Source organism: Phalangium opilio, unplaced genomic scaffold (genome assembly GCF_054372755.1).
Source record: "Phalangium opilio isolate 3A_F unplaced genomic scaffold, DU_Popi_V2 ptg000093l_1, whole genome shotgun sequence".
NCBI lineage: Eukaryota > Metazoa > Arthropoda > Arachnida > Opiliones > Phalangiidae > Phalangium > Phalangium opilio.
The window spans coordinates 2,855,147-2,871,089 of NW_028324198.1; the positions used below are offsets into that span (position 1 = coordinate 2,855,147).

The following is a 15,943-nucleotide window of genomic DNA, read 5'->3' on the forward strand; positions in this document are numbered from 1 at the left end:
AGTAAGGCTTCAAATGTTAATTAGAATTCAATAAATAATTATTAATTAAGCTTTACTTAATTACAGTTCCATGGCAAGTTGAAATGAATGTTTGTTACTTGACGAAAAATCCTATAAGTGAAATTATGGCGGTTTTTAATAAGGAAGGCGATTGTATGTATTTTAATTGTTGAATTAATTAATTAACTAGTTGGATGGTTGTTTAATTTTTTTCTTGTATTTTTCAGTCTTAGCTAGTGTCTTTGTCCCTAAAAAGGAAATTTCAGCGGAAGAGCTTGAAAAAGATTCCAACTCACCTCTTGAAGATTCTTGTCTCTATTTTGTGAATGAAAAACAAGTAATATCTTTCGATCTTCGTTTTGAAAGGCATAATTTATTTCCTTTATTAAATTTAATTATTAGGAGCTGATGGTTATTAGCTCTGATATGGAAAAGTTAATCGTCGAAGTAGAAAATAGCCATGAGGAAATAGTAAATCTGGAATTTCGGATTTAGTAAAATCCGAAATTCCAGATCTTCAGAGAAAGCAGTTTTCAGCTCTTCTTGCTCAGAGTAAGAAATCGGAAGTTGAAAAGTATGAATCTACTTTTCGAGCTTATCAGGAGGGAAATTTCGCCAAGAAACAGTTCCAAGAGGTTTGCATCCATTATTTAGCATTTCTAAATATTACTACAATGTAATGTTTTTCTTTATTAAGTGAAGTATTCTTTCGCATGTTGTACCATCAGTTAGCACTTTGTGTTTGGATTGTTGATAGATAGACAAGATTTAGAAACATGATTAAATTTGTAAATTGGAATAAAAAAAATTCAATAAAATGCTAACTTTTGATTAGGGGTAATTATTTAAGTCATATTAAAAAGTTTTATTTTCTTCACGTTAAAAATAGTTTCAAATTTCGCGGGTTTTTAAGGGTTCTAGCGCCATCTCTTGCCTATTTCGAAGTGGCTATATAGGCCCAAATTTTGGGCGTAAATAGTCCCGGTCTATTTAAGCCCAAAATTTGGGCCTAAATAGCCGGTCTCCAACGTCTTACTATTTAGGCCCAAATGTTGGGCTTAAATAGCCTCTATAATGCAGACAGCTATTTAGGCCCAAAAATGTTAGCCATACAATTTTGGGCGTAAATAGCAAGGGCCGCGCGGCGACGACTAAAATTTTAGGCGAAAATAGTATGATGGGTGCAAGCTAGTTAGTTAGGCCTAAGTAGTCTTCGCCGCGCGGCCCTTCCTATTTAGGCCCAAAAAATTGGGTAGATATAATTTTGGGCCTAAATAGCCAACGTTCTTAAGGCAGATATTTAGGACCAATTTTTTCTGCGATTATACTTTTTGGGCCTAAATTGTCGTCGCCGCGCGGCCGTTGCTATTTAGGCCCAAAATTATATCCACCCAATTTTTGGGCCTAAATAGCCAACGTTCTTAGGGTTGCTATTTTGGCCCAAAATATTAACGCTCTAAAATTAGGTGTCTTATGAGTTGCTTAGGTGATGTCCGTCGTTCAAAAATCTTTATCCCATATGCATAAAAATTATTTAAATTTTGCGAAATCGTAGGTGTTGTCGCGATGTCGGGAACAATTAAACGAGTCGTCGCGATATCGGGAACAGTTAAACGGGTCGTCGCGATATCGGGAACAATTAAACGAGTCGTCGCGATGTCGGGAACAATTAAACGAGTCGTCGCGATGTCGGGAACAATTAAACGAGTCGTCGCGATGTCGGGAACAGTTAAACGAGTCGTCGCGATGTCGGGAACAGTTAAACGAGTCGTCGCGATGTCGGGAACAGTTAAACGAGTCGCCGCAATTAAAAACTTTCTCTCTCGCGACGTCTTGTTTCAACAAAAGCCGCAAATTATTGATCTGATGCAATTGATAAAAACTTACTTATACTGTTGTTTTAATAAAGTTTTTAGAAAGCTTTTTTTTTAAACTCGCCACTTTCCCTTTCCAACTGCTAAATAGGGGGTTTTGAATGATTGGGATGATTTTAAAGAGAAGGTGAGCAGTTGAACCATGCATGTTCATAATTAAGAATAAATGTTCGATAGTAATTAGCAAAGTGTTTTAATTCTTTTTTAACTTGTTATTTTGGATGGGTTGTTCTCAGTAAAAGATATACACACTCTGCACTGCATCCTTACTTAACCTTGAAAGATGTTATACTTCGTGCAGCTCAGCAAAATCCATTGATTGTCAAAAAGACCATAATATGCCATCGGATACACTGCTAAGACTAGTGGAACTTTATTATAATACTAATTTCGCATTGTAAATATGAGTGTTCCTTGAGAAAGGTTCGTCATCTTGTTTATGGCGAACCCCAATTTGCTGAATACAGTGAACACAACCACTTTCTCAAATGTAGGTACCATTTTGTGAGCCATGCTATACTTTGAATGTGGGTATTCTCCTTTTCAGTAAACCTTTATTTCCGCCAAGCGGGTTTCAATGGGTTTCATATTGAGGCAATAGGTTGGCCATTGAATTTCTAGATGGTTCTCTCCGAAACGCCCCGTTTTCAACCGAACGTTCGTGCAGACTTATGTTGAAACTGACATCAAGAATCGCCCACTAATCTAGATAGAAATCTTTCTCCAACCCCGGTATTTTTAAACCATAGGGGAACAGAATGTCGCACCCGTGGCCATATCTTCGCCGGAGGAAGATTTGAAGTTTCATCGAATCATTCCACTTATAATAATAATAGTCTAGGCTTTGTCTAGGCCTATTTATTTGTGCAACATTAAAGGATATCTCTATCCATAAGAATATGGCTCAAGACATTGATTCCGTGGTAGACGTGTATTCAAATCATTGCAGTTAACATCAAAGTCTCTTTACTGGACGAGCTATGCTCAACTGTTCACCTTCTCTTTAAAATCATCCCAATCATTCAAAACCCCCTATTTAGCAGTTGGAAATGGAAAGTGGCGAGTTTGAAAAAATGCTTAGTAAAAACTTTATTAAAACAAAAATATACGATAAGTTATTTTTTATCAATTGCATCAGATCAATAATTTGCGGCTTTTTGTTGAAACAAGACGTCGCGAGAGAGAAAGTTTTTAATTGCGGCGACTGTACCACCATAGAGACTAGACCCCAAGGAGTGGCAGGTCCCCCGCTCTACAAGCGCAAATAATGATGTTGCTCCTAAATTGGTACATGAGAGCTTCCGGCCCGTTTAATTTTGCTTAGCGGAAGTCGCCCTGTACCTGGAAAAACCAGGAAAAAGGGGCAACAAGTTGAGGCATTCCTTCCACTCCTTGAAGTCTAGTCTCTATGGTACCACGTGCCTCAATTGGCCAATGGTGGCTGATGTACATATTTCAAATTAAACGTACACGCCCCCTGAAGGTCTCGCCATCTAGCGTTAAAAATCCGTAGTTTACGGGGGAGAGTATTCCTTGAAATGACTTCATCTCCGAGTACCTAAATTTTAGTTATTCGAGTTTTTTAAATTATAGATAGATTTTTAGACTATTTTAAGTCATATTTAAACCGAAAATAACGGTTTAATTAATATATAATATGGCTGCAGGCTGTTTAAATTAAGGATTAGGCTTCATATTGTACGAATATATCAAAGATATTAGGTTTAAAATAGGCTATACATGTAATTTTTTGTCTTGTTAAAAAACGGAGGGGAACGTTAACCCAGGCCGAAGTAAAAAAACGGCGGGAAAAGTCACGCGGGCTGATACTACATGGCGCTATTTCTCGGTCACCCGATTTTTTGGGTCAACTTGTCGCGTTCCCCAGCCTTCCCTTAATTATTTTGTTACTGCGGTCGACGGTGTGGGAGCGTTAATTCTTGGCTCCGTCAAATTGTTGTATTTCTTAAATACCCGCTCCTAAATGCCCAATAAAGATATGGTATGCGCCGTCTGCGCTGATTCGGCTAAAGGGAAGTTTTATAGCGCAATGTGTTGCGAAGCATGTAAAGGTTTTTTCAAACGCGCCTTAGAAAATCATACAAAGTACGTGTGCGTGCGCGAGTCTCGGGACTGTGAAATTACAAAAACAGAAAAAAATAAATGCCAACTATGCCGTTTCGAAAAGTGCATAAAAGTGGGGATGAAAAAAATAAGTGACTCCAATAGACGCAGTCCTAGTCCTAATCTGGTGTTGAGGAAGGCGACTGGCAGAGTTTCAAGCCCTACTACTTTCTCTGACTTTGTTGCAAGTTCTAATACTTCCTCTGGCCGGATGTCAAGTCCGAATTCACAGGCCGGCCCTCTTCCAAGGCCGAATTTCGGGTCGCTCCTGACGCTTGATGATCGAATCCAAGACCTTCGAACTCCGTAAGTCCCCCCACACCTTTTTAATATATATATAGTCATGAGTGAATCATATAGAGTAATTTCTTTCCCATATAGGGCAACGTCATAACCCTCTATCTCTTACCTTAGTGATACCCCCCTCCCCTTCCCTTCCGGGGGAAAATAGTATTCTCTAGTACAAAGTTGCCCCTAACGTAGGGGATACACAGTTCACTCCCCCTCTCAACCGAAATTACTCTATACTAGCTCCCTAGTATAGTATAGGGAGCTATTATATGATTCACTCATGATATAGTCCTAATCTGGTGTTTAGGAAGGCGACTGGCCCAATTTCAAGTCCTAATACTTTCTCTGGCGCTGTTGGAAGCAGGCTTAGAAATAAAGTTTATTTTTGAACTAGTCCTCCGGACCAGAGACCCCTGATGTCTTAAATATGAAACTGGTCCCGGGACCAGTGACCCTTCCCCTATTTATTTTTCTACTGGTCCCAGGACTTGTGGTCGTTCTCTCTTCTAAAAAAATCTCTCTCGGCTTAGGGTTGTATACACAGCTGGACTCCTGGAGTCGAAATTTATGTTAAAATGAAAATAATTAAAGAGGTCCCCCATATCAATTTTTAATAAAAGTAGGAATTAATAAACTAGTCATTGGGACCAGTGACCCTCACGTTTTGAATAAAAAAAGTGGTCCAAGCTATTAATAAACTGGTTTTTGACCTGTAAACCTGTCTTATTTCCTAGCCTGGAACTTGGAAGTCCTCATTCTCTCTTCGGACCTCTTTCAAGTTCTTATCCTCCCTCTGGCACGATATCAAGTCCTAATCCACAGGCTAGCCCTCTTTCAAGGCCGAATTCCGGGCCGCTCCTGACGCTTGATGATCGAATCCAAGACCTTCGAACTCCGTAAGTCCCCCCACACCTTTTTAATATATATATATATATATATATATATATATATATATATATATATATATAGGCCGAAAAACAAACGAAATGTGTGACGTTTATCAATTGACTGAAGCTCCAGATATTGCAATGATTTCTAGTTATTTGTATCCACTCAATCCTTACTCAATATTTAATTCAATCAATTGATTTTAATATTAATCGATCTAGTCCCTCTAAATTTCAAGAACAATTACATTTTCCGAAAACATTATATCATGAAAATAATTATTTTGAAGGGATTTCGTGTCGATGCTCACTAACTTGTGAGCACCTTGACTGACATAGTTTTAATTGTCGCTGGCTTGACAAATTTTCAAGTTTGCACCAAAAGAAGTTTAAATCTGTTTTAAGTTGTTGATAAGACTATCGTTTACAGTGAATGTCGTCTACTTAAGACAAAGCAACTAAGTTTATCTTGTGTGGTAAAGGGTAAAGATCACATAAACAGAAATACTCCTCAGTACTTGTTATATTATTTAGCCGCGGAAAAAATATGGTTAAACACATCATTCATTACTAGTTATGCCAAGAAGGTCACATTTAACTCCGACACCCCCTCCCTTCCTCTATTTTCCCAATATATGGCATTTTATAATCACCAGTGGTTTCAGTGTATGGGTCATCTGAGCCGTCGCAACACACTCAGCCAATATTACCATAGACTGAGTTATGACCAAGAAATTCTTAAGTACGGAAATGGAAGTTCCAGTGCAACTTTACCATCATTGAGGCGACAATAGAAATATAGCATTTCGATATACGAAATTAAATGTATAAATTCGCGAAACACCCTTGTTTGGCATCCACGATTAAATATTTACATTTTCCATTCGAGTTATGCCAAAGCTCGCTTGCTCTTTTTAGACATCCAGTAGAACATTTCAAATATTCAATACTGTACCCTAAACACGTACTCCCTTCAAAATAATTAATTTCATGATAAAATGTTTTCGGAAAATGAAATTGTTCTTGAAAAAGCGTAGATATGTAATTTTTTCAATTAATTTAGAGGGACTAGATCGATTAACAGTAAAATCAGTTGATTGAATTAAATATTTATTAAGGATTGAGTGGATAAAAATAACTAGAAAAATATTTCAATATCTGAACTTCAGTCAATTGATAAACCTCACACATATCGTTTGTTTTTTCGGCCTTGGTCCAAACCAAGACGTTTTTATATAATTTACATCATGTTGATGAAAAATGTGTTCTCTTAATCTTTTTTCTCAAATGTCTCGATTTGCGTTTCTCTGCTTGGTGTCGTTTTGGTTTCAGGTTTAAGAATGTAGAAGTTCCAATTCCAATGTGATAGTCAAAGTAAAAGAATCAAGATATTCCGTGACAAAACGATTTAAACCGCGAAGAATGGGGATGGGTTCGCGATCACCAAATTCAAAGACCCATTCACACCACTCTCTCTCGTGCACCAGACCAACTTTTTAACTGAAACTGGGGAACCTCCTGTGTAAAGAACTGTTAATGCAGACCATCCGTATTAGCTAGATGCAATGCGTGGGCATTGTCAATGTACTAACAGTAATTATTGTAAAAAGATCTTCAGGCTGACGAGATTAATATGAACGAATTGTTAGAGATTTGTCTTAAATCTAATCTTTATTAACAAAATAATGTACAAAATGCATAATAAATTATATTCTCTAATCAACATCTTGAGAATTACAGCTTTGAACAACTTTCCTATATTTGAGAAGGTAGAGTAATCATTTACTTGAGGCCATTTTTAAGATGGCATCGATAATTTAGACTTCAAAATTGCTATTTTCTGCTATTTATTACGTTCATGAAAATCATCTACTCTCTGTAGAAATTTCGAAAAGATTTATACATTTGAAATATATTTGGATTCTTCCGAAGTGTTTTTCCAAGATGGCACCAAACTACCAGTAGCACCTCTTTAATATTTTAGTATGATGTTCAGACGGACTTATGCATCATATTTACCCTTTTTTATAACTTTGAAGAATACGCAGTATTTAAATGACATCACCCGCAGCCATTTTCCATCATGGCGGCAAAAACATCCGATGAATGACTTCAATATTTTACTATGAGATTCACACAGCTCTCATTATATTATCTATTAATTTTCATAATTTTCCAACTACACTGTGAAATATACCATACCTAGCATTCACGGCGGACATTTTCCAATATGGCGACCAAACTATCAAACACAGAGCTGTAAATTTTTACAATGATTTTCTGGTTTTTTCTGCCATAATGTGCAACAATTTTTATAATATTCGAAGAAGAACGTGGACTACATTGTAGCTGGCATTCCCGGCGGCCATTTTTCAAGATGGCGGCGAAAGCTCGCGCTCTACAGCAGGTGACGTTTAGTATATTTTTGTTGGGTCAAAAACAACCCATGTTCTAATTTTCATCTTTATGTTCAAATGTTCCAATTCAAGCCCTAAAAGTCCTGGCCAGTCAGGTGCATTCTACATAAATTTTGAGGGTGTTAATTTCTCGCAAAATTTATGTTTTATAGAGATAAGGACTAAAGGTTTTGGGTCAGACGTATCTAATGTTCACACGCCGACAGTGAAATACTATAGATGTAAAAAAATCCATAAAATCGTCACATTCCAATTCTAGAGAAATGATTTTAATTTTAAAAAACTACTATGCTGGATTCGAGTCCCTATACTATAAATTCCCTTCCGAAAATATAGACCACTAGCTGTTACCCGCGGCGTCGCTCGCGTATAATAAGAACTTCCATCAAAATTTTTACTGATGACCAATTTTTTTGAAGCACCGTAGTAGCGAAGGCACTCGGCGTTGTCCGTCAGCCCGTCCGAACATTTTTTATTACTTTTCACGCGGACATTATTCCATAAAGAAGGGTTTTTAAATTTCTGGCCGCTATTTTAAAAGATGGCAACAAATCGAGCCCAAAAGAGCATTCAGCCCGTCTATAGGCTAGAAGAAAGCAGTGTACTAAATATTTGCGAAATCAGTTGATACGCGCGGACGTTGTTGCATAGAAAAGACTTTTTACATTTCTGGGTGCCATTTTTAAAGATTGGGGCGGATTGGAAACACGCGTACTACTTATGAGTAACGTTCCTGCTAATTTTCAGCCTTCTAGGGCAAGCGGTTTGGGCTGGGCGTTGATTATCAGTCAGTCTGTCAGTCAGTCAGTCAGTCAATCAGTCAGTCAGGACTTTGATTTATATAGATATAGACCATTAAATTATTTACATGGATTAAGAGAACTTAACAGGGCTTAGGAAGTACCGCCAGAGGTAGTGTGAGTTGGCTAGCCTCCTGAAAGTAGCAAACTCTGGCTCGATCTGGCGTTGTCTCTTGACGAGTCAGAAGAGACCACTGCTCAGTGGTTTCATTACAAGTAATTACAGGAATGGTTTATATAGCCTAAAAATGTGCTTCCGTCTAAGCTCTTAATCCTAAAATTCTACCATCTCTTGTCATGACAAATCCGTCGTCGTGGCAACGTCATCAAAACTTCCCCTCCTAGTGAAAAGGGAGAGTAGAGAACCAGTCTACTGAAGCCCTCTATCATGTGCATATCGTACGATTAACGATGCGTCACGGGAATTGTTAAGCTAGGTTCGCACTAGGCAACAGTTTTCGCCCGCCAAGCTTATTACGCCAAGCTTCCCAAGTACGCCAACAAAATAGCCTACTTGCACTTTGTCATATTCAACGCTAGTGACGATAGAGGACAAAAATTTTCAACACGCTCACGTACGCGTACCCAGCGTACATCCAATCAGGAAGCTAGTTAACGTCACGTATGATATTTGGCGAGCGTTTATGCCATTCAAAAATACAAATATCCTTTATAACAGTATATCCAAAGAAAACATGTATTAGTACAAATTTCAGAGATATTTCCTCGGGTATTATTTATTACACTTACTGCAATTTAGCCATTGGATGGACTTCATTAACGGTTTTTGTCATTAAACTGAAAATGATTAGCCATATTATCCATGTAAACCTGGTATACACATCCCTTCCTTACATGCTCTATTCGATCGACCACATTCCAGCTCGGGCAGCAACCAACAAAACTACTACCCACATCCCACTACTAGGACTCTCTTCGCCAAATCAACAATAAGCCTATTTACAAAAATGTAATTTATATTATTTTAATCGTCTAACAGACAGACATCTCCAGTGTAATACTTCTCCGAGACGTCATCGACACTCGGAGAGGTATAAACGGGTTTTCCCCGTTGTGAGTTACTGACCGTTGCCCTAATGTAAGTTCCTTCGCACCACGTGATCGCTGATATTTGAAGCGACACATGACACTCGCTTAACCTTTGGCCATACTGGAGAAAAATAAACGGTACTATAACCTCAGCAGAGAATTCCCTTCGCGAATAGTTTTACGTTCTAAATATTCCAATTTTTTCACCTCTCTGCTTCAAACGTTTCAGTACTCAATTCATCTTTCTAATACGCACGAACAAACAATATAGCAAACCAGTAATACATAGTGCAGATAGAAGATGTATATGTATTACTAATCAAAGTAACAAACGTTTTAATGAAATTATTAAATTATTTACATGAACCAGACGTTCAGGATTTGAATGACCCCAGTACGTAACATATAAATTAGTATAACAAGTTGGAAAACCAAACTATTACCTCTCCGAGTCAAGAGGTCTACTACTGCAAATTATTTACCTAGATGTGAAATTATTTCTCATTTTTTGAAGTAAAATCTACGAATTCTTGAAGCAGTATTCCAAGCATAGCGAATTTACAGTAAAGCAGACGCCATTTTACATCCAATGAGGACAAATCTTGGATACATGGAAATCAGTCAATGGGGAAAAGCACTGGAAATGAAGTGTATAAATTTTGGAGAGATATAACCTTTATGTGTTTGAAAAGGCTCAATTGTCTACGCTTCAGCTGTTTACCTTATATTCTTATACCTACATTCACAACTAGTTTGCAGTGTAAACACTATCGTCTCATCTCACGTCAACAATATTCTTAGTTTGCAAACATGAGTGTTAAAGTTAAATAACACCAAAGCTGATTTGTGGTTAGACGCGCTGAACGTCAATGCGCACCATAACAAGAGTGAAAACTCTGAAGCTACAACCCGATTACGATTAGCCCTTTAACTAATCTAAATACCACCATGATGCTTTCGTCTATTATAAAATCTAAACCTGATTATTTAAACGTGTATTTACTTTCGGCTCACTCTGAACCGTTACACTGTAAAACATTGTGGTTTTTAAATTGTTCCAAAATCGTGTCAAAACAATGTGCATTATTTGTAAACCTTGACAAGGTTTTCAAATAGTACGAAAATAGTTCGATATTTTAAAAACACCATTAGCTTAAACCAATGGTGTTGAAATGTGTTTATAAAACATAATTCTTTAAAAGGTGTGCAAATTATATAAAATAACCCTATCGAATACCCCATTAAATGGTGCTCAAAAGGGAATAGAATTAGTGCGATATTTTTTAAAAAACGGTGTAAAAATGGGTCGAAAAAGCCTCATTCATTAAAAGGTGCACTTTCGCAAAAAATGCTCTACTTTTTTAGGTCCTTGAACAATAACGCTATATTTTTTAAGGTTTTGAACAATAAGCATCTTCCTTTTTCAAAATATTGCTTGCTTTATTGATCAGGTTAGGGTTAGGAAAGGCATGGGTTAGTTTTGTTTATGTGTCTTTGAGACCTACGGTTACAAATTTTAAGCATTTAACCTCTTGATAGAAAGCGCATGCATATACTCATACCCTAAGTAGTATAACCCCCCACTTCGTACCACCGTAGGTGTAGAATGTAGGTCAAGGTCACCAGTGTAAAAGTAGGTCAATGACCTATGACGTAATGAGTGACGTAATCAACGCCCCCTCGCCGCCGGGGAAACCCCTGGTGGGAAACCCGCGCGCCCCCTAAACATGCATTGGCTTTGATAAGTAATCCAAATGTACCTTTACATACTTTGGACCTATCAAATAACCTAATAGAAGATGAAGGTAATATATTTACTAACGGAAAAAGAAATATCAAAGACAAATAAATAACAACAATAGCTCTTCATTGTATTTCTTAATGAAATATCTCTTGTCAATTAATTGTAAAGAAAAACAGAAAATAAATGTTACCATTAAACATTGTGGTGAACTTTTTATGAGGATATTATTTCTACATTTTTCATAATAACGCGGAACTGCCTATCTGTACGAGGTTGAATTCAGGGCTCGTACGAACCTGGGAAAACTAAGACAAATAAATTACTTTCAAAAATTCTTCTTGGCGGTCTAGTGTTAACATGTTTTACTGTGCTTTGGTGTGTTTTTTGGTGTAATTTAAGTTTTTTATTATAATTTAAGTGTGTTTTATTGTACCTTAGTGTAATTTATTATGGTTTAGTGTAGTTTTAGAGTGTTTTATTGTACTTTTAGTGTATTTTATTGTGTTTTACTGCGTTTTATTGTACCTTAGTGTAGTTTTAGAGTGTTTTATTGTACTTTTATTGTACTTTTAGTGTATTTTATTGTGTTTTATTGTATTTTATTGTAGTTTTATTGTACTTTTAGTGTATTTTATTGTGTTTTACTGTATTTTAGTGTATATTATTGTACTTTTAGTGTATTTTATTGTACTTTTAGTGTATTTTATTGTGTTTTACTGTGTTATATTGTAGTTTTATTGTACCTTAGTGTATTTTATTGTACTTTTAGTGTATTTTATTGTGTTTTACTGTGTTTTATTGTACTTTTAGTGTATTTTATTGTACTTTTAGTGTATTTTATTGTTCTTTTAGTGTATTTTATTGTACTTTTAGTGTATTTTATTGTACTTTTAGTGTATTTTATTGTGTTTTACTGTGTTTTGTTGGACCTTAGTGTAGTTTTAGAGTGTTTTATTGTACTTTTAGTGTGTTTTATTGTACTTTTAGTGTGTTTTATTGGACTTTTAGTAAATTTTATTGTACTTTTAGTGTATTTTATTGTACTTTTAGTGTATTTTATTGTACTTTTAGTGTATTTTATTGTGTTTTACTGTGTTTTATTGTACTTTTAGTGTATTTTATTGTGTTTTACTGTGTTTTATTGTACTTTTCAGTGACATATATTAATGGGTTTAGAATCAAAAGATCTGGTTTGTGGAGGTTTTCAACGCCTTACGTTTGTATGTGCAATTATCACGGACTATCGTGAAGAGAATCTCGAACTAGCTCTCAGTAAGTCTCTAGTGTTACGAAGTATAGGTAGTGTCATACTTATGAAACACATCTTATAAACTTATGATGATACTTATAGATATATGAGGCGCTTGTACTGTATCCAATTTTGACGTCACCATGGTTCAAGCGTCAAGCTTATTAGAGTACCCACCAACATCGCCTTTGACAGCGACTAACCAGGAGTGTCTGGTACAACAGCGCTTCCAGAGCAAAAATTAGGGTTGTTTTTGCTACAAAACAATAAAGAATTTTTATGTTACATTTTTAATTTTTTTTAATTAGGTTTAAATAGGGGGAAACCGGTTTTGATCATAGAGATAGGAACATAATTCCTATCTCCATGGTTTTAATAGGGCTTTAACAAGGAGTATGAAACTTTGTATACTGGTGTGGTTATCAGTTAACATGAAGGTAAAATGGGTTTGCTTTCTCATCTTCGCCGCTCGGGCCCTGTTCCATGTTCTCATCTTCGCTGCTCGGGCCCTCCTGTACCTTTTCCTGATTTTTTTCTTTTTTTTTCACCACTATTTTAAAAAATAAAACTTCAAAATGCCCTGCCTTTCTACAATGCGAACAAATTTTAACTTCGGGGCGCTTTTCCTTCCCAAGTCAATCCTTTTTTCGAAAGGTTTAACATTTTTGCCCAGTGTCAACCGATAGGAGTGCTTCTCGAGACGTAATCTGGAAAGCTATTACCTACAAGTCGAGTTCGACTCGGTATTTATACTCGTTTAAGCTAAACTAATATCAAGGTCGCGTACCTAATTTGTACCGTAACTAATATGCAATTCCTCGAATTGCTCTCTTTATTTAAGGAGGTAATTTACCATTTCAACTATTAAATCCTATTGTCTGTATCCTTTCGCGAGAAAAAAAGTGACGCATCGTTCAAAGATCTCTCTATATGTTTACTATTTTAAAACCGTATCTAATATTTCCTTTAAAGACGCATTTTACTCTTTCTTCTTCATCGAATGTTTAATCAATTAACCATTAGCGTAACCGTAAAATTCCTTTTCGTTACTGCAACCGAGAAAGATATTTTTTAAACCGTGACTAATTTTTCCATTAAAAGGGATTAATAGATTGTTAAGGTCTTAGTTGTCATTCGCCTATCAACATGGAAACATCTTCTGTTAATAGGATTATACGGCCGTCTAATTCATTACTTATTTCTTTGTGTTTTCTATTAATTCTAGGAATTCTGGAATTTGTTAACTTATGGTTTCAGAACTTCGACATTAAGATAAATTTACAATCAAACAACGAAACAATTGATTTTCCACGGTTTTTACATTTACAACAATACCCTAATAGAACCAACGCTATTTTCTGAGAATAAATACGACCCTCACCTTCCCGTATTACCCAATTAGTTACGGAAGTTGTCCTTCACCTGTCAACATGTCAACAAATCGTAATTGGGTTTTTTTGTAATTCTAAGAATTTTGGAATTGGTTAATACAACCATACCCTAATAGTACGAATGCTAATTTCCGAGTATAAATACAGCCCTTACTTTCCCATATTTCCAAAACTTTCTCGACGAACACCGATGAAGAAACATGTAACACGGAGACTCTAACAGGAAATTACGCTGTATCTCTCTTAATACAGGGTGTATCTGAAATGGACGTAGGAGCGAAAGTATTTGGGTTCCTGGGGCCAATATAAGGCGAAACTGTGGTATGACATTTTGTCGTACGCCAACCCATTTGGAAGTTACTTGAACCTAACACTTTCTAGTTTGCATAAATCACAGCATGTTGACTTTTTCTAAAACAGTAGGAATTAAGTTCAAGATAGGATGATTATTGAAAATTAGTGGTTTCCAGCTAAAACATAAAAAGCCTCATAGCCATAGAGTTTAGTCAATTTTTAAGGAGTAGAAAGTTGTACAGTCGGTGACTCATAAAGAACATCAATGTAAAACAACATGTTACGATTTAGTGTGTTGAAACAACTGACCGATAATAACGGTAAACTGACAACGATAATAACGGTAAACTGACAACGATAAGTAGCGCAAACTAATAAGGAACACCGACATTTTGCTTCATTCTTCAAACAATCGAAAGGTTGCAAAAGCGTTCATTTTGGTTTGTGTACAAGACTACATATCCGGCGACGTCTTGTTTCCATTAAATTAACAAATTATTTTTTAAATACTTTAAAACACTTTGAACCTTTAAAAGAAGTACCTTTTTTACCGTTTTTATTGGCAATTTTCATAGAATAATTCTAAGGAGTAAGAATGTACATTTCCTTATGGGTACATTACATTGCATCTCGCATTGCACGTAGGTCTCCTGTCGTTCTCAACGCTGGCAGATTGCTACCAGTTAGGGGTGACTCCCATAATCCCCCTGGACATAATCCCCCCAAAAATTTCCCCCCGTCCAAATGGGCATAAGACAAAATCCCCCCATTTGCAGACAAAATCCCCCCAAACTGGAGACAAAATCCCTCCCAAATTGGAGACAAAATCCCCCGCTTACGGAACGAAATCCCCACCTTGGAGACGAACCCTTCAGGGGTCATTCCTATTTTAGAGGTCGTTTTCCACAGTGGAAATATTTTTAGTAGGATAGTAGTAAAAATAGTAGTATTCCCCCTACGAGGAAAAGCGGAACCAATGATGGAGAAAATAGTATGAATTGCCGACTAACCATAAATTTTCGCCTTTTCCAAAATATTGCTGACTAACCATAAATTTCCGCCTTTTCCAAAATATCGCTGACTAACCATAAATTTCCGCCTTTTCCAAAATATCGCTGACTAACCATAAATTTCCGCCTTTTCCAAAATATCGCTGACTAACCATAAATTTCCGCCTTTTCCAAAATATTTTTGACTAACCACAAATTTCCGCCTTTTCCAAAATATCGCTGACTAACCATAAATTTCCGCCTTTTCCAAAATATCGCTGACTAACCATAAATTTCCTTCTTTTCCAAAATATCGCTGACTAACCATAAATTTCCTCCTTTTGCAAAATATCGCTGACTAAACATAAATTTCCGCCTTTTCCAAAATACTGCTGATAACCATATAATTCCGCCTTTTCCAAAATATTGCTGACTAACCATAAATTTCTGCCTTTTCCAAAATATCGCTGACTAACCATAAATTTCCGCCTTTTCCAAAATACTGCTGATAACCATAAATTTCCGCCTTTTCCAAAATATTGCCGACTAACCATAAATTGCCGCCTTTTCCAAAATATTTTTGACTAACCACGAATTTCCGCCTTTTCCAAAATATCGCTGACTAACCATAAATTTCCCCCTTTTCCAAAGTATTGCTGACTAACCATAAATTGCCGCCTTTTCCAGAATATCGCTGACTAACCATAAATTGCCGCCTTTTCCAAAATATTTTTGACTAACCACAAAACTCCGCCTTTTCCAAAATATCGCTGACTAACCATAAATTTCCCCCTTTTCCAAAATATTACTGACTAACCATAAATTTCCGCCTT

At 36.4% G+C, this 15,943-nt stretch overlaps 1 long non-coding RNA gene across 1 annotated transcript; it reads left to right on the top strand.

Annotated features, from left to right (window-relative positions):
- The first annotated feature begins 503 nt into the window (after window positions 1–503).
- On the top strand, window positions 504–831 carry LOC149640311 (uncharacterized). Its single transcript, XR_016372206.1, has 2 exons — window positions 504–635; window positions 698–831. It is a non-coding gene; the product is annotated as an uncharacterized LOC149640311 (long non-coding RNA).
- Window positions 832–15,943: the final 15,112 nt, after the last annotated feature.